Source organism: Humulus lupulus, chromosome 2 (genome assembly GCF_963169125.1).
Source record: "Humulus lupulus chromosome 2, drHumLupu1.1, whole genome shotgun sequence".
NCBI classification, from domain to species: domain Eukaryota; kingdom Viridiplantae; phylum Streptophyta; class Magnoliopsida; order Rosales; family Cannabaceae; genus Humulus; species Humulus lupulus.
The window spans coordinates 229,007,836-229,035,646 of record NC_084794.1 but is presented as its reverse complement, the minus strand read 5'-3'; the positions used below and the strand labels follow the sequence as shown (position 1 = coordinate 229,035,646).

At 39.2% G+C, this 27,811-nt stretch overlaps 1 pseudogene; it reads left to right on the top strand.

Moving 5' to 3' along the window:
* Nucleotides 1-4,971: 4,971 nt before the first annotated feature.
* On the top strand, nucleotides 4,972-7,900 carry LOC133815237 (cellulose synthase-like protein G1; annotated as a pseudogene).
* Nucleotides 7,901-27,811: the final 19,911 nt, after the last annotated feature.

The window sequence follows — 27,811 nt, the reverse complement described above, 5'->3', positions numbered from 1 at the left end:
TACTGACCCCCAAGGGTCACCGACTTGGCCATCCTCACAAAAATAGCTACACGATAGTTTTCAAATCAATAATGAATTGGATGAAACTAACCAACGACAATCTTGCGAGCTAAAGTTAGAAGGAACTTACGAGGACGGTTGAAGTAATGGTATTCGCAGTTGCAAAACCCTGTTGACATGAAGAATTGATCCTTGAAGTCATTGGGGTGGCTAGGCAGCTCGATGACCGCGGCTGAGTTGGGAAAACGGGTCAGGTAGTAGAACTCGTCACCTCACCCCCGTTGGTCCAGGCTGACTTTGAAGCAGAAGAAGTAGAGGATGTCCACCGGTGTGGGGACCTCCCATTCCTACTTCAGGAACAAGTACTTCAACCCCGCTAACAGACGGTAGGAGTTGGGGGGAGTTGGAAGGGGGCCAACTTCAAGAAATTAAGGAAATTCGCGAAGTACTGATCCAGGATGAGAAAGGCCCCAGCCTTGAGGTGTTCGTCGCTCCAGGCCGCGAACTCCTCATCGAGCGGTGCGCAGCTCCGCTCGACCTCAAGGGGAGGATGGACAACCAGGGTGCCCTTCCCTATCTCGATGTTGTGGGAGAGCATGATTTTATTGACTTTCCCCTGGGTTGTGACCTTCGAGACAATCCTCTCGGCCTCAAAGAAGGCATCAGGTCCTACCTCGACCTCCTTCTCCACTGTGGGACCGAAGTGGGGGATCGGGGAGTCTGTTGCTACCTCTTTCCCCTTGCTAGCCCGCTGGGAGGACGAACTGCCGGTACTCTTCTTGGGTCCCATCTGGTCGCCTAACGAACAAAGATGAAGAAAGTTCAGAAAAGGCGACCTGAGCAGAAGAAATAATCTAGCACGAAGGATGGTTTCCTTTACACGGGCTGAGGTAATCTCAGCCCGTGGCTAGTGAGACCACGCGGTTCTATGAACACGCGCCTATGCTTCCAACGGGTCCCCGATTGCTCGGGATCTGAGTGTCAGGAGGGTCAGAATAAAGTTTTCCTTGGAAGGAAAGTTTTGAAAGGAAAAACCTCCTGCGAAGCGTGTCTCCTAAGCTACCCGGTTTTTGCACCCCAGAAACTTGTTGTCCCAAACAGGCATAGAAAAAAATTACCTAGAAAAATCACCCCAGAACTTTGTCCTATGAGTCATGCTCCTAAGCATTCTCTGTCCTACGGTCGATACCTCTAGGATAAAAACCTACGCACAAACTACCAGCAAAGAAAAACAATCTACTGCATGTGGCTAAGAAGGAAGTTCACCTAAGCAAAGAAAAATGGAAACATTCAAAGCATACAACAAACAGAGGACTTACAGAAGTTTTTTTGTTTTTTGCTGCGTAAAGACTGAAAAGAGCGTCGGGGTTGGAATCCTGGTGGAATCTTTGGAATCAGAGTCACGAAAGAACCCTCGTGTCTGAAACTCAGGAACGTCTGGAACAGTGACCGGAAGAAAGAAAGGGTTTTGAGACTGAGAAGAGAGAAGAAAGAAGATGAGAAAAAAAATTCAAATAAAAAGGTGGCTCATGCGAAAGGTGGACAACCTTATATATACGTAAAAGGCAGAAGAATGAGGGTCGTTCGATTGTCTTGATGTAGGATACGAGGATCACAACTCGAAAGACGAAATGACGGCCGAAGATAGGCTTGGGCATTTAATGTGGTTCTCGGAAGACGGACCGTCACCAACCACGATGCTCCACGTATCCGATACCAGCGTGATGGGCGGGACATAAAGAGTCCACAGGGAAACCTAAAAGCCCCCACTGTGGCCACAGGTGACGTCATATGCCACGATTAAGGGCTTGAGAGGCAAATGTACGCCCTAAATATCAACGGGGTATTAGCAAGCTGAAAAAGGGCATAATCCTATCAGCCACGTGGAAGCCACCTACCTAGAGTTTCTGTTACGAGTCTCTACCTCTTTAGCTCGAGGTAGCCAATGGTTTAGTGAGAATACTCGAAGGCATCGGGTCAGCAGCGTGGACACCGCGAGCTGAGACCACATCAAGCTCAGGGTACGATCTGGAGCTGACACCTCCAACCCTTTAGAAAGACAACCACGCAATGTAAATGTGCGCATATCAGACATCACGTGTCTACTCCATTCCTGAAATCTCGGACACGCAGCATAAACGTGCGTGTTCAGGCACCCCACGACTGGTTTGGGCCATGCGGCCCATTATCCCCCTTACCTATTGATTAGACCACACTTCATTGTCAGGTTTTAGGAATTAATCATGAATGTCACAGAAGTGACATAATGGGTAAGAAGGTCACGGGATGACCCCCTTTGCCAACACCCAGGTGTCCTCTCCCTATAAATATGGAGACCCTGGGTGTTGCAAAGGGTTGGCTTCTAATTTGTAAAGAAACACCCTGTAAGGAAGATCAGAGAGATATCAATAATATTGCCTGGTGGACTAGAGGGATTTTAATCTTCGAACCACCTAAAAAGAGTACACGAGTCATAACCTTCCTTTGAGATTATTCACATATTACGGTTCATCATTTAGCACTAATCCATCCCATTTATTCATATAATTATCTGTTGCCGAAGAACCGCGTCAACAAAGTTCAAATGGATCAAGTTGTTCAGAAGTTACCAATAATTGTTGAACAACAAGCTGAACCACCCGCTTCCCAAGAGTGTGCTGTTGTAGCCTTAAGAAGATCCATTAGGACAACCAAATCAGCGATACCTAGTGACTATGTTGTGTATTTGCAAGAATCTGACTACAATATTGGACCCGAAAATGATCCAGAAACATTTTCACAAGCTATGAAGAGCAAAGAATCGGAACTGTGGTACAATGCCATGAATGAAGAAATGAATTCTATGAAGAGCAACGAAGTACGAGATCTTGTTGAGTTGCCTAATGGGGCGAGGGCTATTGGGTGTAAATGAGTCTTCAAAACAAAGAAAGACTCATTATGCAACATCGAGAGACACAAAGCGAGACTTGTTGCTAAGGGATTCACTAAAAAAGAAGGAATTGACTACACAGAGACCTTTTCTTCTGTATCGAAGAAAGATTCCCTCAAATTTATCCTAGCATTAGTTGCTCATTTCGATTTAGAGTTGCAGGAGATGGATGTGAAAACTGCCTTCCTAAATGGTGACCTAGAGGAGGAGGTATACATGAAACAACCAAAAGGATTCTCCTCTAGTGATGGTGAGCATTTGGTGTGCAAGCTTAAGAAGTCCATTTAAGGTTTAAAACAAGCGTTCTGCCAATGGTATTTAAAATTCCATGATGTCATCTATTCCTTTAGATTTGAAGAGAATGTCATGGATCAATATATATAACAGAAGGTTAGTGGGAGTAAGATTTGTTTTCTTGTTTATATGTGGACGATATTCTTCTTGCAACCAATGATAAGGGCATGCTATATAAGGTGAAGCAATTTCTCTAAAATAACTTTGAGATGAAGGATATGAGTGATGCGTCTTATGTCATTGGCATTAAGATCCATCGAGATAGATTCAAAGGTATCTTAGGTATATCTCAAGAAGCCTACATTAACAAAGTTTTAGAGAGATTTCAAATGAAAGATTGTTCACCAAGTTTTGCTCCTATTATTAAGGGTGATGAATTAAATTTGAGCCAGTGTCCAAAGAATGATTTTGAAAATGAAGAAATGAAAAACATCCCATTTGTTTCCATTGTTGGAAGCATAATGTATGCTCAGGTGTGCACAAGACCCGACATTGCCTATGTTGTTGGAATGTTAGGAAGATTTCAAAGTAACCCGGGGTTGACCACTGGAAAGCTGCAAAGAAAGTTATGAGGTACCTTCAGGGTACTAAGGATTACAAACTCATGTTCAGACGAACTGACAACCTGGAAGTAGTTGGCTACTCAGATTCAGACTTTTTTGGTTGTACTGATTCACGTAAATCAACCTCTGGTTACGTTTTTATGTTTGTCGGTGGAGCTATACCATGGAGGAGTAACAAACAGACCTTAACTGCTACTTCTACTATGGAAGTTGACCTCGTTTTATGTTTTGAGGCTACATTGCATGGTGTGTGGCTAAAGAGTTTCATTCAGGCCTTAAAGTTGTAGATTCCATATCTAGGTCATTGAGAATGTTTTGTGACAATTCAGCTGTTGTATTCATGGCTAAGAACAACAAAAGTGGTAGTCAAAGCAAGCACATCGACATAAAGTACTTAGCCGTGAGAGAACATGTTAAAGAAATAAAGTGGTCATTCAACATATTAGCACTGAATTCATGATTGTTGATCCTATGACGAAAGACTTGCCTCCTCATAAATTCAATGATCATGTAGTGAACATGGGACTTGGTTCCCTTATGTAAATTTATTGTACAAACTGAAGTTATAATCAATGAAACTCTTATTTTGATGTTTTTCCATATTTATGCGTATCTTAATTTTTATTTGAAAAAATTTCATCTTCATAGGACCTGAATAAACATAGGGTTTATTTTTTTAAGTACATAGCCACATAAAGTACATTGTTATGTAATAAATATATTGTAATACATGGAAGATAATACTCGCCATAAAAAGATGAACTATCGCCATGATTCATGTATTTTTTATCTAACAAAGATAATCGTTGGGTTTAAGTGATACATTAAATGCTGACTAAGTGAGAGAATGTTAGAATATTTTTTATTTAAACGATATTGATATAAAACAAATCAGTTAAAATTAATTAATTTAATATATATATATTAATATCACATCATATTCAATATTAAACTATCATTATTTATTTGTTACCTAATTTGAATTTCCTAATTAAATGGATAGAATATCTCAATTAAGTTGTCTCAACTTGTCCAAGAGTTTGATGGAATGTCTACTCAGTTCTAATTTCTTTCTTTTTCTCTTGTAATGTAAAGCTAATCGAGACTACGAATATATATTTTCAATTTATGGAATAATTTGGTTATTTATGCATCAAGATTAATTTTTAATCTAACATCTCTACCATGGCTTCTTCTCTTTCTCTCAGAGCTGTGTCTCTTCCTTATATGGCATCTATACCAAGCCTTAAGGTGGCATCTCGTTTCTCATTCTGTATTTCCAGAGAGATTGCTAGAAAATGATAAACTTCTAGCTATCGATGTCTTTGTTTTCACAGCAAATCCAGATAGAGAGCCAACTTTGCATGTGATGAACACTGTCATATCAGCCATGGCGCTGGACTACCCTCCTGACAAGCTTCATGTGTATCTTTCCAACGATGGTGGTTTTGCAGTGACTTTGAATGGAATGAGAGAGGCTTGGAGATTTGCAAAGTGGTGGATTCCATTTTGTAGGAGGTTTAAATCTAGAAGAGGTGTCCAAATGCTTAATTCTCATCATTAGTGAATGCTGATCGCCATTCGGGAAGTTTTGATGAGTTCACGACAAAACAAGAGAAGCTTAAAAGTATGCTTTTTCATTTCTTTCGTTGTCTACTTCTAAAATTTTACTATAAAAAAACAGAAAATATCATTTTTCGAAATAGCTATGCTGGTATTAAGGAATATTTTTTACAGGAAGTATACCAAGTGTTCAAAGAAAGCATTAAAGGAATAAAAGAGCCCTTTGTAGATACTAGTGGCTTCACTGGTAAAAATCACCGATCTGTCATTGAGGTACTTACTTTCCTCTTGCCGCATGTAAACAAAATTAGGGGGGATTAGACATTTTGTTCTTACTATTATCCTTTATCAGGTGATCCCAAGAAATCCTAGTGACAACACAGAACAAGAAGAGATAGTTATGTTGCCTCAACTTGTTTATGTTTCTAGGGAGAAAAGAGCTTCTCATCCTCACCATTTTAAGGCTGGAGCATTTAATGTTCTTGTATGTTTTATTTCCTTTTCCTTTACATAAACAACAACATATTCAGTATTAGAATTTGTTTTTCTTCCGTAAATCATAAATCATTGAGCTTCACTGATCAACCTGTAGCCACAACTTTGAGTCTCCAGTGTGATAAGCAATTCTCCATTCATACTTGCTCTTGACTGTGACATGTATTGCAATGATCCAACATCAGCAAGTCAAGCTATGTGCTTTTATCTTGATCCAAAAACATCTTCCTCTCTAGCTTTTGTGCAGTTCCCTCAGAGATTCCACAACGTTTCTAGAAATGATATCTATGACAGTCAGTTAAGGTCAACATATTCGGTAAGCAAAGCAAAATCTTGTCATTATATTTGCTCAATTAGATATGTTGAAACATCATGGACTTTATTATTAATTGGTCTGAATTCTTTTGCATCTCTTAGTTACTCTGGCAAGGTATGGATGGACTGGATGGACCTGTATTGTCTGGTACAGGCTTTTTCCTGAAAAGGGTATCCTTTAATGGCAGTTATGTGGAAGAAGGTAAGGTCGTTGTTAAATTGCATCTTTATATAACATGATTATCATTTGTTAGCAATATGTGTATGTCTTACCTAAAAATAGTATCTTGAACTGGTTATCTGTTTTTATAAGCAGGTGCTGATCCAATGGAACTGAAAAAGTATTTTGGGCCATCCAATGAGTTCATCAAATCTCTTTTTAATCACAAGAAGCCTAATGTAGCAAATATTAGAGACTCTTCTAATGCATTGCAACAAGAGGCCAAATTTTTGGCTTCTTGCACCTATGGAAGTGAAACAAAATGGGGTCAAGATGTAAGCTAGCCTTGGTTTATGGACTTGATTTCATTTCTCAACCTTTTCATTGATTATAATTTATAATGACTTATTGATTTCTTCTCCTTGGAATGGGAACCACAGGTTGTTTTTCTGCATTATTCAGTAGCAGAAGATTACTTGACCGACTTCACCTTACACTCCGAAGGCTGGACTTCAGTCTACCTGAGCTCATCAATGCTGCAGTTTTTGGGCTCTAGTGTCACAAATTTGAATGATCTGTTGACTCAAGGGATAAGATGGAATTCAGGGTAGGTCGAAGTTGGTATCTCAAAGTTTTGCCCTTTTGTTTATGGTCCCTCCAAAATGTCCTTTCTTGAGAAAATGAGCTATGGATATCTCATTTTTTCCCCTCTACTACTTACCTTTGTGGTGTTTCGCTACTATTCCTCAACTCGGCTTGCTGAGTGGTATTCCTATGTGTCCTGAGGTAAATATCAAATACACCACTCGTTATCAAAATAGTAATATCAAAATCACTGTAGAATTCCCTAACAATAAATCTACCTTCTCTAATAGGTTTCAAACTCATTTTTCATTGTATTTCTGTTCATCTTTGCCTCCTCACTTGTTCAACATTCTTTTGAGGTCTTCATCACTGGTGGCTCGCCTGGCTCAGTGATAAATGGCCACCAGTGATAAATGAGCTAAGGTTATGGATGATAAAATCAATCACATCGCATCTCTATGGGAGCTTGGATGCGTTCATGAAGAGGATTGGTATGAGGGAAGCCAGTTTCTTGCTCACCAATAAAGTTTATGATGACGAAATAGTTGAGCTATACCGAAATGGAAAATTCAATTTCAGAACACCAGCTATGTTTCTTGTTTCGTTGGTTGTTCTAGTTATCCTGAACGTGGTTTCTCTTCTTGTGGGAATCACTAGAGCTATCCTTGTTGGAAATTTGGACAAGATGTTTCAACAAGTTTTCTTGTCTCTCTATATCTTGGTCATAAACTACCCCATAATAGAAGGGATGGTAATAAGCAAGGATAAGGGACGAATTCCAGCATCGATCACAGTATCATCTGCTACACTTTCTATGATAATTTTCTTCCTAATGAGGCTTGGATTTTTCATGTACTAGTGCTTGTTTTTACCCTTTTTTTTAGTTTAGTTTTAATAAAGAGAAGTTTTTCCTTGCCTCCTCCCTTTCTCAACGAGATAAAGATTATAAATTAGGAGAATATTTAAATACTACTACTTGTGGGACTGTTTTATGTATTTAGTTATTTTAAAAGGAAATTCGTTGAGGCTAGTTACTCGCTCATAGTATTTGACATATTTATTTTAATAACTAAACAAATAAAATACGACAAATAAATTTTGATGAAGTTACAAATAAAGAATGAAAAGGTATGCACGCAAAAATTAGCAATTGTAACATGATAACAACTTTTCTCTTTATTGGATATTTAAGAATAAAAGGAATTAAAAGATTTAATCAAGCACTCTCAATTGTCAACAGATATTGTGTTGTGTTCTTATAAGATAACAGGACGAGGAAGGAGAGTGCATTTCACTTTTATTCCTTACGAGAAAGAACTCCCATACCACAAATAAAATGGTTCAATGCTCAATAATGAAACTCCCAAACATCCATTAGATGTATATATATTAGACTTTGATTGTGATCTCCATTAGTTACTTGCATGGATTATGAGATATGGCAAATGCACGTTAGACAACATTTTTGAATAACTATCTTGATGAGACCATTTATATGTCTCAACTAGAAGGGTTCGAAATAAAAGTTTAAGATCAAAATGTTTGCAAGGTTCTTAGGTCAATTTATGGACCCAAGCATGCTTCTAGATCTTGGAATCTGAGATTTATAGACACAATCAAAACATATGGTTTTGTACAAAACGTTGACGAGCCTTGTGACTATAAACAAATCAATGATGGCATTGTGGTATTACTGGTTCTTTACGTTGAAGATATTCGGGATTGACAGAACAAAGTTTTGGCTTTGTCTCAAGCTACTTATATATATATATATAAGGTACTGGAGCGATTTGGTATGCAAAATTTCAAGAAGGGTGATATGTCAACTCGTCATGGAATTGTCCATTTGTAAAGACAATGTCCTAAGACACCTCGAGAAGAAGAGGATATGAGACAATATCCCTACGCCTCTATGAATGTACGTCATGTTGTGTACAAGACCTGACATTTATTATGCAGTAGGGATAGTCAGCCGTTATCAATCCAATCCTGGATTGAGTCATTGGGTTGCAGTAAAGAATATTCTCAAGTATCTTAGGAAAACTAGAGAACATATGCTTGTATATTCATGTGGTGACCTAAACCCCGCTGGTTACAATGATTCTAGTTTTCAATCAGCTAGAGATAGTTGAAAATCGACTTCTGGATCAGTGTTCACACTTGGTAGAGGAGTTGTAGTTTGGCGTAGTATCAAACAAACCAGTATTTCAGATTCTATCATGGAATTCAAATACATAGCGGCTTGTGATGTAGCTAAAGAGGTTGTGTGACTCAAGAAATTCAATTCTGATCTGTAAGTTGTTCCATACATGGATAATTCCATGGTCTTGTACTGTGATAATAGTGGGCGGTAGCTAACTCGAATGAACCAAGGAGTCAGAAGAGGGGAAAATATATCAAGAGGAAGTACCACTTGATCAGGGATATTTTTCACAGAGGATATGTAGGAGTTATGAAGATAGCTTCAGAACATAACCTTGCGGGTCCTTTTACTATGAATTTATCCACCAAGTCTTTTAAAGATCATTTTAGCAATATGGGTTTGAGGGAGATGCCTCATTTGCTTTAGGGAAAATTGGAGATTGTTGAGATTAGTGCCCTTTAAAGCATATGTATTGAACAATGTTTTATGAAATAAATAATTGAAATGATTTTTTTGCATATATTGATTGTTTATTATTATTATTATTATTATTATAATATGAATATCATAAATTCATTATTGTGACTACAATCTTATTTTGGTACGAGAAGATTAAAATTGTAGGGAACAAATTTAAACATTTCGTAGTAAAACAAAGTTATATGAAATCTTTGGATTAAATATTGTAAGTACGGTTCACTAGTATTATGAATACATGTAATCTAGATCCGAATTACTGATGTAGTAGGACATCTTAGTGGATGTACTTTGTACAAAGTGGTTATATAAGAACGGGACTCGATATGTTATTAATACTTAAGAATATTGTTTACTTTATAAGTATTAATTAAACACATCAATAAGATGATTGTGTACAAATTAATCTTAATCCTGACGTTATTATGAACTCTTTTTTATGTCATATGAGTTCTTTGATTCACTCGTTATGGTTTGTCAAAATAATCAAGCTGAAAACTTTTGTTTTGGGAATTCATTGATGTAAATGGCTGGGGACATAATGTACAAATATGGAATCTATACATTTCCAAGAGGAATTGAATAATAGTTCTCTTAAGGGTTAGCTTTTGGAACTTAAAGGTTATTGAGCTCGTATTCATAAATCAGTTTATGAATTAACATTCACTAGTAAAGTTAATGGTACTTAAGGAAACAAGATATAATTAAAGAGGTTAAACAGTAATTAATTCTTACTTTAATTATGAACCATTAATAGAGAATTGAATTGTATGTAATGATTAAATCGATGGACGCTTTTTATACTTAAAAGTACTCAATAAATAAATGTCTATAATTACAAGAGTGCAGTCTCATATTTCTAGTTGAATAACATTGAGATTAATAAATTAAGGTTATTATATTAAAGATTTTTAATTAATAATATAAATTTATTAGAGCTTGAAATTATAGGTCCATAGGTCCTCGAGATGGCTCTATCAACATTATTCAAGGTAAGAGTTGAAATTGGGAAAAATCGGGGAAATGACATATTTGGAAGAAATTTATTCTTCAGGGTCAAATATGTATATGAGATAAATTAATTAATAAATAAATAAATTAATATAATTTAAAAAAAATTAAATAAAATGGGCATTTTCGAAAATAATATTTAAACAGTTAAGACAACGAATTTTGAATTAATTAGTTTTATTTATTTAAATAATGTGAATATATTTCTAATAATTCAAATTGGATTTGAATTTTAAATGATATTTATTCTTTAATTAATCTGATAAGATAAATTATGAGGGTTAGATATTTTTGAATAAATAATAATTAAAAGAAAGTAATTGGAATACATCCCTGAAATTAGGGATGTGTTACATGCCAACTACACTGCTAGCACTGTAGTTGGCGTGTAACGGAGATCCAATGATGGATCTTGATATTTCTTTTATTTATTTATTTAATAATTGGCTTATAATTTGAATTTTTAATGTTTAATTTAATTAATTCTTTTATAAATCTACCAGATAGAAATTGTTTCAAGATACGCTCAAGTGAGAGAATATTCTAGAGAGAAAAATCTTAGCATTTCACAGGGAGAGAAAAATATATCGTGATATTTTCCTATCCCTGAAAACTTTCTTAGACCTAATATTCCAAGATCTCATGAGTTGAGTGTTGGGATTTTATGCCCTAATTAAAACTCAATTTCTTTGTAATCTCATTTTATTATCAATAAAAGAATAGAAATTATTTTTGATTTGGTCAATCACTTTGCTCACATGTTTTATTTTCAAGATTATTTTTTTAATATAAACTTCTATTAAATCTCAATCATATAACTAATCATATTTATAGTGACGTAATCATAGTGGAATATAAATATGATTATATATTCAAAAATAAGTTAAACCTAAGTTTAGTCAGTGCACAAGATTTACAATGATTTTCCAATCTACGATATGATCTACTTACACATTGTAGTGTTATGTTCTTTCCAGGACATTAGCAAAGTAGATAAAATCAGATGTATTTGTTACATCGGACTGGACCGATATTGATTTTAGATAGATAAGTAAATGTACAGTTATTATCTAGTCATATCATAAAGTTGACCATGGACCAATTCAATCTCAATTATGAGTGGTTAGTATTCTAACCGATTGTATTATTCAAGTCCTTTGATTTGTTTGTTACCAGCTTACCCTACGGACTAGCCCATACTTACATCTTGGGGACTTGGTAGTATAATTGAGTGGGAGTGTTAATCATAGATATGAACATCTATAACTTTTAGCAATAAGTGAAATGATGATCACCTTATAGCTTGGTTCAACGTGTTAAATGATTGAGTACTCATTTCTTGGATTAGAGTTCATAGAAATATCATTTACAAGGAACTTAGTGGTATTTAAGGATAAAATACAATGAGAGGTAAAATTGTAATTTGTACCTGACAAAGTTGCAAATCATCTATAGAGGATTGAATGACAAATTATGGTTGTAACAATGGATAACGTATTTACTTTAAGTGTAAAGCGTTCTATGAGTTCAAGAGTGCAATTCTGAGTCTTTAGTGGAGTCACGAGGAATTATTAAGGTAGTGAAATTATTCGATAATAATTTTACGGTAACTTATTGGAGCTTGAATTCATGGGTCCATGGTCCCCACAATACATTTGATTAAATCATCTAGATAGTCTCGACTAATTGATTTAATTATCAATTAGGATTGTCAAAATTGTTTTGTGTCAATTTTGGACAATTTTACTAAGATGTGGAATTTAAAGTAGAAAACAGAAATTTGGGAAAATTTATTAATTATGACAAATTGGTGTCAAATTGATAGATAGGATTAAATCAAAGTTCAAATTATACTTAGTTAATTTGAATAAATGATAAATTAATTAATTAATTATTATTTAAATATAATTATAATTATATATATAAAGTTTTAATACAACTTTATAACATTTCGTTTATAACGAAATTTGTTTATAATATATATATTATATTATAATTAATTAATTAATTGATAAAAGTTTTATTTTATTATATAATTATAAAAAATAATAGTATTTGAATTTAAAGGTTTTTATGCTTTGAATTTAAAAAAGAAAAAATCTCAAGGCTTGACAAATACTATAGTATTCAGCTATATAGGGTATTTTTAAGTTATTATTTTAATTATTTAATTAAATTAAATTAATTCTAAAATGATGCTATAAATAGGTACTTAAGTCTAGGGTTTCGAGATTTTAAGTTTTTGAAAAAGCAAAAACCTAGACTCAAAAGACCTATTGTGGCTGCCCACTTCTTCTCTCTTCATCTCTATAATTTTCTCATCTCGTGTGCTGATAATTGCCTACCCTAGTCTAGGTGATCAAGGGAAATTGTGAAAGACTGTGTAGTTTGAAGATCCAGTTTACTCTCTCGTCATTAATCTGCGACAGAAAGGAACAAGGGTTAGAGAGAGTGAAGGAAGGAGTCTCAATATCCGGTGTATAAAATAATTTTAAAATAATTGGTATATGATTTTTGGTGAAAAATTGCATGAAAAATTAAAATTGGGTCAATTTTGGCTTAAAATTTTGCTGGCCAAGTGGTGTGCATGGATGGTGCGCGCAGGTAGCGTGGATTGTGAGGCTGGCGCACGACTGGCGAGGTGTGTGCGACATGGAGGCTTGCCTTCTAGGCTGCGTGTGGCGTCCCTGTGCAGCGTTCTAGTGCACCTTGGCAGCCTAGAGTTTCCTTGGTGCACACAAAATTGAGAAAAATATCTTAATTTTAATTATTATCTTTTTATTAATTTATTTTGTTAAATTAATTCAAATTGTTAAAATATCTTCTGTTGACCCACGATTTGGCCAACGACACGGAGTCAAATGTACTACAGAAGATAAAATGACAATTAAGAATATAATCCAATAGAAAAGAAGAAAACACCAAGGATTTATAGTGGTTCGGTCCCAAAGAATGGTAATGACCTACGTCCACTTAGTGCTATTATTGATATTGAATCTCAAAGCTGTGATCAAAGAACTAGGATTCTTGAGTTTCACAAACCTTCGAAGAAATACAATGAAACAATGGATAATTGCACTATAGCTCTCTTTCTCTCTATATCTTAGCAAAGAAATTCAGGGAAAAAAAATCCTTTCCTTGAGTTATTTCATGTATATTTATAGGCTTAAGGAGGGTTACATGGGCCAACGGGCCGTATCTTTCCTTAATAACCGCGTATCAAGGTCATAATGAGGAAATATTCAATGTAATTATTATAAGATTACAATTTTAGAAGTATAAAAAACAAACTATACGACCTGACTGGTCGTATCTTATAATTAAGCTTGACGAAGTGATGTGCTTCTAGTTGATAGCCGAACATCACTTCTACCACTTGTCAACCACGTGAGAGAAATCCCTGACACATCATCAGCAACCATTTTTAGGGTAAACATTTCCCCCCCAAGTTTATTTATTGCGACCAGCAATAAGTAAACTTAGGAAACTGACCCTTCGAATACCCCACGAAATCTGTCAGAGCCGCCCATGCTTTCTCAAAAAAATGTGATCAATCATGTCCAATCAAGTCTTTTAAGTTTCCCAATAACTTGTCTGACGGTCATTACACTTCCCCATACTTTGAAAAAGGTAATTCATGATTACTTCTTCTACTGGGTTGCAGCCGCTATTAGTAATGCCCCAAATCAACATTGTTACTTTTTTACTTTTCACTTGCCATTTCCTCTCCAAAAACTTCAAAGAAATTCATCTTCAGAGTCCAGAAATTCCTAGGAACTCTCATCCGGACGCTCGGAAGCTTTCATGTTTAGACTTCGTTCTTCATCTAAGTAAGTTTCATGAACTTCTTAGACATTTGAGTTGCCATGCAAAACTGTTTCATACCTATTTTTATCTCTGAACTTTTCCATGTTCTTGGCTGAAACTGTTATGGGGATTGAGTGTATACCAATAGATGTTTGTTAGGGTAGTGAAGTAACATTTCGTAGGAGTTAGGAGCCAGTTTGGTAGTCGAGATTGTAGATTTAGGGCGTAAAATCAAAGTAAAAATTCGATTTTTAGGCTAGCAGAAAAACTGGGTTTTTCCCGCCCCTTCGGAGTCGAAAAAGCTTTTTTCCCGAAAAACATTTTACTTCCGCTTTTCAATCTGTTTTTCAAACTGCTCGTATAGAACTTAGTGTTTTTTCTAAAATGCTGCTAGTCGTATTAAAGCTTAACTTTTATACACGAGCAATGTTATTCTAACTCTCAACATAGATTTTTAGGCTTTACGTCTCACCTCCCGCTTTCTCTATTCGCAGCTTTTCATGCAAGATCCGTGGGGAGGTGAAAGGCCTATCGACGATGACTTGCTTGCCCAATTACTTGAAGACGAGGAGCATCTATCGCTGTTGATACCAGAAATTCCTTTTTCTCGAACCCCACCCAAAAGACCTCAGTCAAACCTTACAGCCATGGGTAGAGTAAAATCCACTGCCCAGAAAAAGTCTGCTCCTCAGGCTAGAGTTCCCTCAACCAGTGGTCGGGAAAGAAATATCCCTGACCCTAACATTCAAACTCGCGCTCAGCCTCGAAACGTCATTCAACCAGATGTTGAATGGTACGTCGCCCCTGTCAGCCGGGTAACGATCAGGATGATCGCTAATTATATTAAAAAATATGGACTTCCTAGGGTGACACTAGTCCAACCCACTCAGGACCAACGGGTGAACTTGCCTGGAGGTTCTTTCAGCGCCTGGTCGAGGTACCACATCGAGGCAGGAGCGACCCTGCCTCTTCATCCTTTTTTCTAGGGGGTGACCAATTACTTCGGGGTCGCCCCTTTTCAAATAACTCCCAACAGATATAGAATGCTTGTTGTACTCTATATCCTCTATAGCCATAAGAAATGGCCCGTCCCCACACCACATTAGGTCAACTATCTGTTCGACCTAAAATCTAACCCCAACCAAGAAAACATGGGGTTTTTTCACTTTTGTCACCAGGAAATAGGTCGCACTTTCCTGACTAACACCACTTATATCTCGAACGCGGGGAAGTACCATCTGGAGTATTTCTTGATGACTGACATGGTCGCGAACAACTTGACCTTCACATAAGGAGGTAAAGTTTTTGTACCACTGGTCGTTTATCTTTCTTCAATTTTTTGCTGCATTTCCCTTAGAAATTTAGTGCGTTTCAGGCCCATGGTTGCGACCAGAACCTACTCGAGACATGGAGATGCGATCGGCACTCCTGGCCAGCATGACCGACATAGAGAAAAGTGTCAAACAGCTGGTCATAGAGGCCAATCTAAGGCTGGTCGGCCTTTTGGCCCCTCATCAGGATGTGAGGGAGTCAACAGCGGGGAGTGCCACTGGTGGAGAGGTTCCCGAGCAGCACCCAGACGTGTCACAACCCCCTTCGAGGAGAGAAACTGGAGTAAAACTCAGGGAACCCTTCAACACCCCATGGACTGCTGCTCCCCCCACCCCAACGGGAAAGGGAAAAAAGAAAGCCACCGAACCTCTCGAGCCCCTCCATGAATCCTCAGATGAGAACGTTACTGATCTCTCGCTCTTAGATAGTTTGCCAATTCCCTATCACTTATTTGACGGGGAAAACAATTTTAAGTATGTTCCCAATTTAGATTCTGACTTCTTCATGCCAGAGAGTGAGTGTAACACTAGTAGAGTATATAATGTAGCGACCAGTAATGATAGCTCGGGTATTTCACTTACAATTTTCTTTGTTTCTTTTCCTGACATAAAATACTCAATCGTTTATACTATCTCACTGTTCGTGTATTTTCTTTTCTTACAGACATGGACTCCGAGAATGTGTTCGACATATACAGTGCCCCCGAGGCTCCCGAAGCTCCCTCGAGCAAGAGGCATCCCGGGGAAAGCAGTAAAGCGCCTCAAGCCAAGAAAACCCGTACTGGCAGGCCCTCCAGCAGACGGACCCTCAGCAAATGTAACACCACCTCCTTCTCCTCTCGAGCAGCAAACTCCCCCTGCTCCTATCGAGTCGACACCTTCTCCACCGACCCCAACCGACTAGACTCAGCAGGCTGCTCCTGCTTCCACAGGGGGAGACATATCGAGTCGCGCCTTGAGATCGGTCAAAGACAGGGTGGCCAAAATTTTGAAGCACGAACGTTGCTGAGAGGCGATGGCTTCGACGGAGACGATGGATGTCGACCAGATCTTAACTCGCGCATTTAATGAGTTTTCCAGTGTAAGTTATTATTTTTTTTTTGTGGGGAAAGCCCTTTGTAATTTACAGTCAGTCTAACTTTCGCTCTGATTGCAGGCAATGCTGACCCTTACTGCCAGCCGGCTTCGCTCGGGTGCTGTCACTGAGCAGTCCATGACTTTAGAGCAACGACATGCTGAAGAACTCAAAGCTGCCAAAGCGAAATACGCTGATCAGCTTGAGGCAGTGCTCGAGGAGAAGAATAAACTGGCTGAGGAGTTAAGGGAGAAGCAGACTGCACTAGACAAGGCCGTTGAGCAAAGATACAATTTCAAGGAGTCTAACTGCGTCAACTATCGCGAGGCTAAAAAGCTTGAGTAGGACTTGATTGTGAGCAGACAAGAGACTACAACCTTGGAGGGTCGGATCGAGAAGCTTGAAAAAGCCAACGCCAGTAATTTGAAAAGGTACAAGAATGCCACGATTAAGTGTTTCTATGACTTCTAGAAACACAACCAAGAGGCTGATTTCAGCTACCTTCCCGAGCGCGCAAGGCATGCTGAGATAGCTCGTTGCGATGCTCGATTGGCAGAAGAAGAGAGGCCAAGGGTACCTGCCTCGCCCGAAATTTCCTTGGTCACTGGCGTGGACGGGGCGGACAATGAAGCTACAACTGTCGTCGACTAGGGCACCCCACAAGATCCTCCAGCCTCGTACTCTGCTATTATTCTTTCTCTTTAATTTTTCAAGTACACGGCCTACGGGTCATGATGTAAAGACACTTATTTTTTAGTTGAATATTTATTGCTGCACAGGCAGCTTTTACTTTTAATTGAACAATTACATCAGAGCAGCGACTGCTCGTGGTGTAAAAGGATACATTTTGATATTACAATATATTTGCATCTTATTATAACATTTGTTCGCATGACCGAACTTAGCATAGTACTTTGGTTTGATTTAACAAAATATAAAATTTTGAAAAATACTCTAAGTACCCTAGCATGCTTTCACTTATTTTGCTCATGTGTTTACATACCTTTCAATATGCTTTGCTTACTAGATACCTTATGTGCCCCCTAAGTGATCGAGGAGCTTTAGGTCCTTGGTCACTTTCCTTGACCAAAACCTGTTCGAACAATATTGCTCGGAGCAAAATAATTAAAATTGTAATACAGCAAAACAACACACGTAATGAGAAAATACTTGTATAAAATACAATAATTGGCAAGAATGACTGGCTTCCCTCAGTCCCTTATATTTCTCGTAATAAATGGACAAAACATATATGTACGAGTGATAAAAAAGATCTTACACTTATAAGCGATTAGTCACATAAAATGACCAACCCTTTTTCATAACTTGTAAAAAGTAAAATTAATACAAGCCAATCCTTTAAGAAGGATTGTTCATTGATAGTACTGGCAAAGGTGTTCTCCATTCCAATAGCGAGGAATGAGATCTCCATTTAGGCAAGCAAGTTTGTAGGTGCCTGGATGGAGGACTTCTTCAATCTAGTAAGGCCCTTCCCAATTAGGTCCGAGTACTCCAGCAGCTTGGTCGGGGGTGTTTAGGAAAACTCTTCGAAGTACTAGATCTCTGACATTGAATTTCCTTTCTCGCACTTTGGAATTGAAATATTGGGCGACTATTTGCTGGTACGCAGCTACTCGGAGTTGGGCTTGCTCACGCTTCTCATTGACCAATTCTAGGGATTCCATCAGTAGTTGGCTTTTCGAGCCTTGATCGTACGTTATTCTGCGATGCGAAGGCGGATCTAACTCAACAGGCAACATAGCCTCATATCCACAAGCTAAAGAGAATGGAATATGGCCTGTTGCTATTCGATGGGAAGTTCTGTACGACCAAAGGACTTCAGGAAATTATTCTGGCCACGCCCCCTTAGCTTCTTCTAGTCTTTTCTTCAGTGTATCCTTTAGCGTTTTGTTGACTGCTTCGACTTATCCATTTGCTCGGGGATGAGCGACTGAAGAAAAGCTCTTGATAATGCCATGCCGTTCGCAAAAATTCGTGAATAAATCACTATTAAACTGGGTGCCGTTATCCGAGACGATTTTCCTTGGCAATCCATAATGACAAACGATGTTTTTGATCACAAAATCCAGCACCTTCTTGGTTGTTATGGTTGCGAGTGGCTCAGCTTCGGCCCATTTAGTGAAGTAGTCGACGGTAACCACAGTATACTTGACGCCGCCCTTTCCTGTGGGCAAAGATACGATTTGATCTATGCCCCAAACTACAAACGGCCACAGACTTTGCATCTGTTTAAGCTCATTAGGGGCTGCTCGTGGGATTTTGGAGAACCCCTGGCACTTGTCGTACCTCCGCACAAACTCCATCGAGTCTAAATTCATCGTGGGCCAAAAGTATCCTTGCCTCAGGATCTTTTCTGACAAGCATTGCCCCCCAACGTGGTCTCCACAAAAGCCTTCATGTACCTCTTTCATTAATTATTTGGCCTTTTCTTTTGAAATACATCTGAGGAGTGGCATTGAATATCCCCTTCGGTACAAGATTCCATCGATCAGGATATACCTAGCAGCTTGCTGCTGAAGGGTCCTAGCTTTGTTTCTGTCCGTTGGTAACACGCCTAGCATCAGATACTCTATATATGGTGCCATCCATGTATCCGCCATCTGGATTACCATAGTGGTCTCCTCTGCTTGGATGCTTGGCATAGACAGCCGCTCAACCGGTACTATATTCAGAGTATCAGCATCCTTCACACTTGCTAACTTGGCCAAAGCATTAGCATTGGAATTCTGGTCGCGAGGTACTTGCTGGAGGGTGTATTTGTCGAACTGAGCCAATAGATCTCTTGTTTTGTTTAAGTAGGCAACCATCTTTAAACCTCACGCCTGGTATTCTCCCATGACTTGATTCACCACCAGCTGAGAATCACTGTAGATATCGAGCACCTTTATATTCATTTCCCTGGCTAAACGCAACCCAACGAGTAATGCTTCATACTCGGACTCATTGTTAGAAGAAGTGAAGTCAAACCTAATTGCGCAGTGAAATCGATGCCCTTCCAACGTTATCAATATCATTCCTGCTTCGGCGTGGCACTCATTAGAAGAACCATCTGTAAATAATTTCAACGAGGGAGTTTGGTTTTGAGACTCAGGCTCATTAGGCTTTTCAGTCTGCTCGCTATCTGTAAGTTCAGTGAACTCTGCAATGAAGTCATCCAAGGCTTGTCCTTTTATCGCTGCTCGTGGCAAGTAAGATATATCGAACTGCCCAAGTTCGACTGCCCATTTTAACAATCTACCCGCAGCCTCTGGTTTTTCCAGGACTTGCCGTAGAGGCTGGTCGGTCAAAACTGCGATTGGGTAAGCCTGAAAGTAAGGCCGCAGCAACCTGGAGGCCAAAATTAAGCAATATGCTAATTTTTCAATAGGTTGGTACCACAGCTCCGCTCCAATTAGCCTCTTTCTTACATAATAAACAACCTTCTACACGCCTTCTTCCTCCCTTACCAAAATGGCACTACGAGCATATTCCGTGATCGCCAGGTAGATGAACAAAGTATCTTTATCAACCGGTTTCGATAGGACTGGTGGTTGCGCCATATATGTTTTCAATGCTTGAAAAGCCTACTCACACTCCTCCGTCCATTCAAACTTTTTGTTCCCTCTAAGTAGATAAAAAAATGGAACGCACTTATCTGTTGACTTCGAAATGAATCTACTGAGAGCATCAATTCTTCCGGTTAAACTTTGAACATCCTTAATCTTCACTGGCGATTTCATATCGATCAGGGCTTTAATTTTCTCGGGATTGGCTTCAATTCCTCTCGAGTTGACTATAAATCCCAAGAACATCCCTGATCTTACTCTGAAGGAGCATTTAAGGGGATTCAACTTCATATGATATTTATTCAAGACGTTGAAGCACTCCTACAAATCCTTTATATGCCTTTCTGCCTTCTTTGACTTGACCAGCATGTCGTCTACGTAGAACTCCATGTTTGTACCGATCAGTTCTTTAAACATGTGGTTGACTAACCGCTGGTAAGTCGCACCGGTGTAGTTCAAACTGAAAGGCATTACTTTGTAATAGTAAAGCCCTGTATCAGTCCGAAAGCTAGTGTGATCCTCATCAGGGGGATGCATACTAATTTGATTATACCTGGAGTATGCGTCCATGAATGAGAGAACCTCATGCCCTGTAGTGGCATCGACCAGCTGGTCGATTCTTGGGAGTGGGAAACAATCTTTAGGGCAGGCTTTATTAAGGTCTATGAAATCCACGCACGTGCGCCACTTGCCATTTGGCTTGGGAACTAGCACGGGATTAGAGACCCATGATGGATAAAACGCCACCCTGATGAATCCATTCTCCTTCAGCTTTTCGACTTCTTCTTTTAAGGCCTTTGATCTATCTTTGTCGAGCAGCCTTCTTTTTTGTTGCAACGGTGGAAAACTCTTGTCGATGTTCAGGACATGGCTGATGACGGCAGGGTCTATTCCGACCATGTCTTTGTGCGACCAGGCAAAGACTTCTTGGTTCCTCCTTAAAAACTCCACCAGTGCTTCTTTTGTTGTTGTCTCTAAGTTTTTACCGACTTTCACAACCCTGGTCGGATTTTCTTCATCGAGTTGGACCTCCTCAAGGTCCTTGATGGGTCAAATTTCCTCTTCAAAATCCCCAAAGCGAGGATCCAGGTCTCTATCCTCACTTTAGGCAACACCCTATTTGGTGACATTATCACCTGAGTGGGCCCGAGGATCAATTTCCACTTGTAGCTCTTTTCTGGGAACATATCTTGATACACCCTTCTTCTCCTTGGTGATCGAGGCATTGTAGCACTCCCTTGCTTCCCACTGATTCCCCAAGATGCATCCTACCCCTGCGTCTATCGAGAATTTCATGGCAAGGTTCCATATTGAAGTGACGGTCCGTAGGTTGACCAGAATTGGTCTCCCAATTACAGCATTGTATGTTGAAGGACAATCAACTACTATGAAAGTAGTGAGTAATGTCCTATTAGCAGGTGCAGTACCTACTATAATTGGAAGCCTAATCGACCTTGTTGGGGCGAGCCCTTCACCGAAAAAACTATAAATGGTTTGGTTGCATGGTTCTAGGTCTTTGTCGGACAGCTTCATTCTTTCCAGCGAAGACTTGTACAGGATGTTGACCGAACTTCCTATGTCGACCAAAACCCTCTTTACCATCATGTTGGAAATGTGTACGTCTACGACCAGCGGATCGGAGTGTGGGAATCGCACGTGATGGGCATCGTCTTCAGAGAAGGTTATCAATTCCTCCTTTGTTCGGGCCTTTTTCGGTGCTCGATCCTCCACACTCATCATCTCGATTCCCTGGTCGTGGCGTAGGGTTCGAGCGTATCGTTCCCTTGCCTTCCCACTATCTCCTACAAGATGTGGGCCTCCGCAGATGGTGAGTAAAGTGCATGCCACAGAAGCTGGCTGTAGAGGTGGCGAGCGTTGGCGTGTAGGCGCCTGCTCATTGCCACCTTGAGCCTCTCGTTGAGACCCTTCCGCGGCTCGCACATATCTTCTTAAATGTCCCTACCTGATCAGGAACTCAATCTCGTCTTTCAACTGGTTACATTCATTGGTGTCATGCCCGTAGTAGTTGTGAAAACGACAGAACTTTGTCGTATCTCTCTTGGAGATATCTTTCCTTATAGCTACGGGTTGTTTGTAAGGCACGCTTGAGCTAGTCGCCTGGTAGACTTCAGCTCGGCTTTCGACAAGGGTCGTGTAGTTGGTGAATCTTGACTCGTATCTATTGCCTTTGGGGCATTTACTCTTAGAAGCTGAGGGTTCATTGTTCGCCCGTTTTCCACCATTCCTACCATTGCCATTCCCGTTTCCCTTGCCCTTGCCATTGGGATTTTTTGACCTATTGGAGGCTTTTGTGGGTTCTTCCTTGGGCCCCTTGTCATTTTTTGGCGATTTCCCTTCATTGGCAATCGTGTCTTCGAGCTTGATGTATCGATCAGCCTGATCCAAAAACTCTTGGGTACTTCTTAACCCATTCTTTCTGAGGCTACTCCAGAGGGGTGAATGGCGCCTAACCCCAGTAGTTAGAGCCATCATCTTACCCTCATCGCCCACTGTCTTGGCTCCAGCTACTGCTCGCATGAAGCGTTGGACATATTCTTTCAAGGGCTCTCCCTCTTTCTGCCATATCTCGACCAGCTGGTTGGTCTTTGTGGGGTGTATGCGACCCATAAAATTCCTTTACGAACATCTCCCAAGATACTATAATAGCAGGAGGGAATTTAAAAAACCACTCCTGGGCAGTGTCAGACAGTGTCACAGTATATCCATTTGTATCTCAAACTTATTAACGTGAGATACTGCGTCTCCGTACCCGTCAAAGTTCGGCAATGTAGGCATCTTGAACTTACTGGGGGTTTCGGCCGCAACAATCCTCTGTACAAAGGGGGTGCCCTCCTCCTATCATACTCAATATGGGACGTTCGTCACCCGACCAGTTGCTGTACCGCCTGGTTCAGGGCATCAATCTGAGCCTGAACAGCTTCTGGGAATGCTGGGGCCACCGATGCCGGGGGAGCGTACTCGTCGTACCTCTCGCGGTGGTCGTTAAGTACATCCCTTAGATCATCGTCTCTATGTCTCTGCTCACTATCTCCTAGCCGACTAAAGACGTTCTGCTACCTGGGTTGCCCCCCAGCGTTGTGGCTAGCTGGCCTATTTTCTCTAGGTGGGGGGCTTCTACCTCCACCTCTTTCTTCATTTCTCCGCCCAGCATTTCTTCTGCCAAAATCAGCTTCATTATAGTCATGCCCATCTCTGAATTGTGGCTGACTACAGCGTGACCGCCTGTTCACACTATTTCCTCCTCGGGCTGGCATTTCCCGGGCGTCAGAGGGAGGCCTGCGCTGGTCGTTGGGTCCCCGTGCATTGTTATGCCGTGGGGGGCCCCTGACCGTAGAGCCTGACTCGGTGTTCCTCTTGTTGGCAGAAGAACGCTGCCCCCTGCTCGGTAGATTTGGCTCTTCATCCCCTGGGCATCTAAGGCTGCGGGGTGGTTACCCGACCCTATTCTACCTCGGGTGCTGGGGATTTCCTCGACCAACCTGAGGTGGAGGCTGCTGCTCGGGATCCCTAGGTGGGACATCATCTTGAGCCATAGGCAGATGCTCCGGCCTTTGAGGGCTTGCTGGCTGGAGTGGAGGGCTTGGATTGGGACCTCTTTGAGGTGGCGCATTTGGTGACTGATCTAGCTGGGAGGTTGGCACAGCTTGACTCCTAGCCAGTTGAATGGCTGCTTCAAGGGCGACCATGGCATCCCTCTGCCGACGATCCATTTCCGCCTGCCGTTCAATCAGCTCCTGACGCTGGCGTTCTATTTCTCTTTGCTGGAATGCCATTGTCTCCACAACATTCTCCTGATTGGCCCTCAAATTAGCCAACTCATCTTGCAACACTCCTAGCGTTGCCTCAGTGTTTCAAAATATAACTCCTCCTCATCGAACTCCAAATGTGGTTCATTCTCAACCACATTTGGGGGAGGAGGTTGGGATGGTGCAGCGCCAACAACCTGTCCAATCTTCTTGGATATTTTTGCCATTAGATTTTTTCACAGTTTTTCGTCAAGCTCTCAACGAAAGCACCAGAATGTTGACCCACGATTTGGCCAACGACACGGAGTCAAATGTACAACAGAAGATAAAACAACAATTAAGAATATAATCCAATAGAAAAGAAGAAAACACCAAGGATTTATAGTGGTTCGGTCCAAAAGAATGGTAATGACCTACGCCCACTTAGTGCTATTATTGATATCGAATCTCAAAGTTGTGATCAAATAACTAGGGTTCTTGAGTTTCACAAACCTTCGAAGAAATACAATGAAACAATGGATAATTGCACTATAGCTCTCTTTCTCTCTTTATCTTAACAAAGAAATTCAGGGAAAAAAGTCATTTCCTTGAGCTATTTCATGTATATTTATAGGCTCAAGGAGGGTTACATGGGCCAAGGGGTCGTATCTTTCCTTAATAACCGCGTATCAAGGTCATAATGAGGAAATATTCAATGTAATTATTATAAGATTACAAATTTAGAAGTAAATAAAACAAACTATATGACCTGATTGGTCGTATCTTATAATTAAGCCTGGTGAAGTGATGTGCTTCTGGTCGATAGCCGGACAGCACTTCTGCCACGTGTCAACCACGTGTGAGAAATCCCTAAAATTGATTATTTTTATTCTAAAATTAGATATTGATTTTTAAAGTTATGGTAAGTGTTGTACCGTAAAATTAACACAAGTTCAATTACTCGGCTCGGGTACAGCTGGCAGATGAATATGTGGAAAAATAGCCAAGTAGGATTCTGGTTCACAATGATGTGAGCAGCTTGAGACTCAATCCAATCCATACACTGTATACAGGTTATCATCAGACCGCCACTCAGGATAACAATCGAGTTCGAGACTTATATTGGTCAGATCCAACATTGGGCGCTCTGAGCTTACTATGAGCTAAGGTTCAGATAGTCTTTGAACACGAGCTCAGGTGAGATATTCAGATCGTGGAAACCTGAATAGAATGCATACTAGAGGATCTCATGAGATTCGGAGGCTCCTTATACGCTCATTAATGCCCAGGTTGTATCGCATATCTATCATTTATTATCCGAGATAGCAGGAGTATATTCTATTCTATTATCAAATCATATCCCAATATAAATGGGAATAATTTGTATTAAATGTATACCTTATTTATTCACACGGTTACCCGAACTTGTCTAGAAAATTCCCCTATAAATATCAGGAATAATGGAATGGGGAGGGGACAGCCATTTTTGTATTACTAAAACTCTGCAGAAATGGAGAGAGAAAAGTAATAACATTGTCGTGGACTAGGTGGATTTTAACCACTAAACCACGTAAAAGTTGTGTGTGTTCGAGAGAATTTTTATTATTTCATTACGGTTTACTATTTAGCACTTATCTACCTATTTGATTTCTTAATCTACTATTGGCGAAAAACTGCGTCAACAGTTTGGTGCTTTCATTGAGAGGAAATTAGTGCTTCACAAGTTTAAGTCGAAATTCATCATGGTGCTCACTTGATCGATGCATGACAGTGAAATGGAATAGCATGGTGGGCAGAAGGCCCATCATACCGTTGTTATCACTGAAAGGGGCGTAGATGTTCAACAACGTCCTGGGAAACAACCGGTGGGTAAGGACAATGCTGGGAGTTCAGCGTCAGTCCCACAAAATCCTAATCCAGGATACTTGACTGTCATCGAGATGGAAAATGCCCAGTTGATTCATCTTGCTAGGGCAAACAGGCAGATCAAGGAGGTCGTGGCTCGGTTACCCGCTCTTGCAACCAAAGTTAATGTCAGAAAGAGGAAAAGTGGGTCTTATATGTCCCACAAGAATAACCGGTCTAAACCTAGTCATTCTGCCAGAATCGCCACTCCCAGTTCTACGCCTTCAGAGCGAAACCACTGGAGTGTTGGTTTTTATAGATCAAATCAGAGATTATACGCAGTGGAACAATAGTCAAAATTGTTAATTTAATCCCACAAGATTTCTAGATCTACTTCTTCACATACATATATATATTGAATCAAAGATATGAATAGAAAATTACCTCAAGTCCTTCCTTGCTGCTATCTTTTTGTATGGCAAAAATCCTTCAGATCTCACACCAAGATCTTCCAAAATGTTCTCAGCACACAAAGAACGAGTGTGGGCTCGCTATACAAAATAATAGGCAAAATCTATTTATTAGATGTTCTCAACACATGAGATCTGATAAAGTTTGGACCTAAGTTTGTGAAGAACAGTGACATATGCTTGTATCACTGTTCTCTTTCTCTTAGAGAGATTTCACGATATATTTTCTATCCTTGAACAGTATCGTTCTGAAAAACTGATATTCTATATTTAATATATCCAATATATTAGAAATAAAATATTAGTTATTTTAAACAATTTGAAACTAACTAATCAGTTATCAGATTTTGTTTAAATAATAATATTTTAATCATATTACAATATCACATTATTTATTTAATATTTAAATAACTAAAATTGTGGAACCAAGAAACTACCAAGAGCTTCTTATGCGTGTAGCACAGTGACTGGGCATTATGCTACACGTCTACCACATGCTAGGTAAGGCATGTGATTTTTTCCAATTTTTTATTATTATTTAAATACCAAAATTCCCAAAAATAAATTAATTCAAAATTAATTATATTTTTGTTAAATCAAATAATTAATTAATTACACATAATTATACAATAATTATGTTTAGTGCGTAGAAAAATATTTTACTTATCAAATAAGTCCTTTTGCCCATTTTTGTATTTACCTTTGTTAGTGTTTGTTTGAGCCATTTCGGGGACCATGGACCTATAACATTAAGCTCCAATATATTGAAACTAAATGATTAAACTCTTTAATCATTATAGTTAATTTATTAATTCTGATATTTCTCCACCATAAATTCAGAATTGCACTCTTTATGTTATAGATATACTTTTACCGAAATCTTATCTTAAGTCGTCCATTGTTATAACCATCTTACAATAGTTAAATCCTCTAATTAATTAGTTTATAAATTAGAATTGAAGAATTACCATTTTACCTTTCTAATTTACTTCTTATTCCTTAAGTACCTTTAATTCACTAGTGAATAATTAATCTATAATCTAATTATAGATTTGAGCTCAAAATCATTCAGTTCTAGAATTAACCCTTAAGGGAACTAATATACAATCCGTTAGGAAATATTAGATTCCGTATTTTTGATACATGTTCCCAGCCATCCATGATATTAAATCTCCAAAACAAAAGTCATTAGCCTCATTCTATGAAGAGACCTTAACGAATGAATCCAAAGATTTAATAAACATGAACAGGAGTTCATGAACACTCAGGATTTAGGTTGATCTATAAATGATCATCAGTTATGATATGAATTACAAGTCTTTATTATTAAATGGTTTTTTGATAAAGACTTTTATTCATATCGGTCCATGTCATATATAATCATATTATATAAAGCACCTTTGTCGAGATGGCTTACCATATCAATAATCTGAATC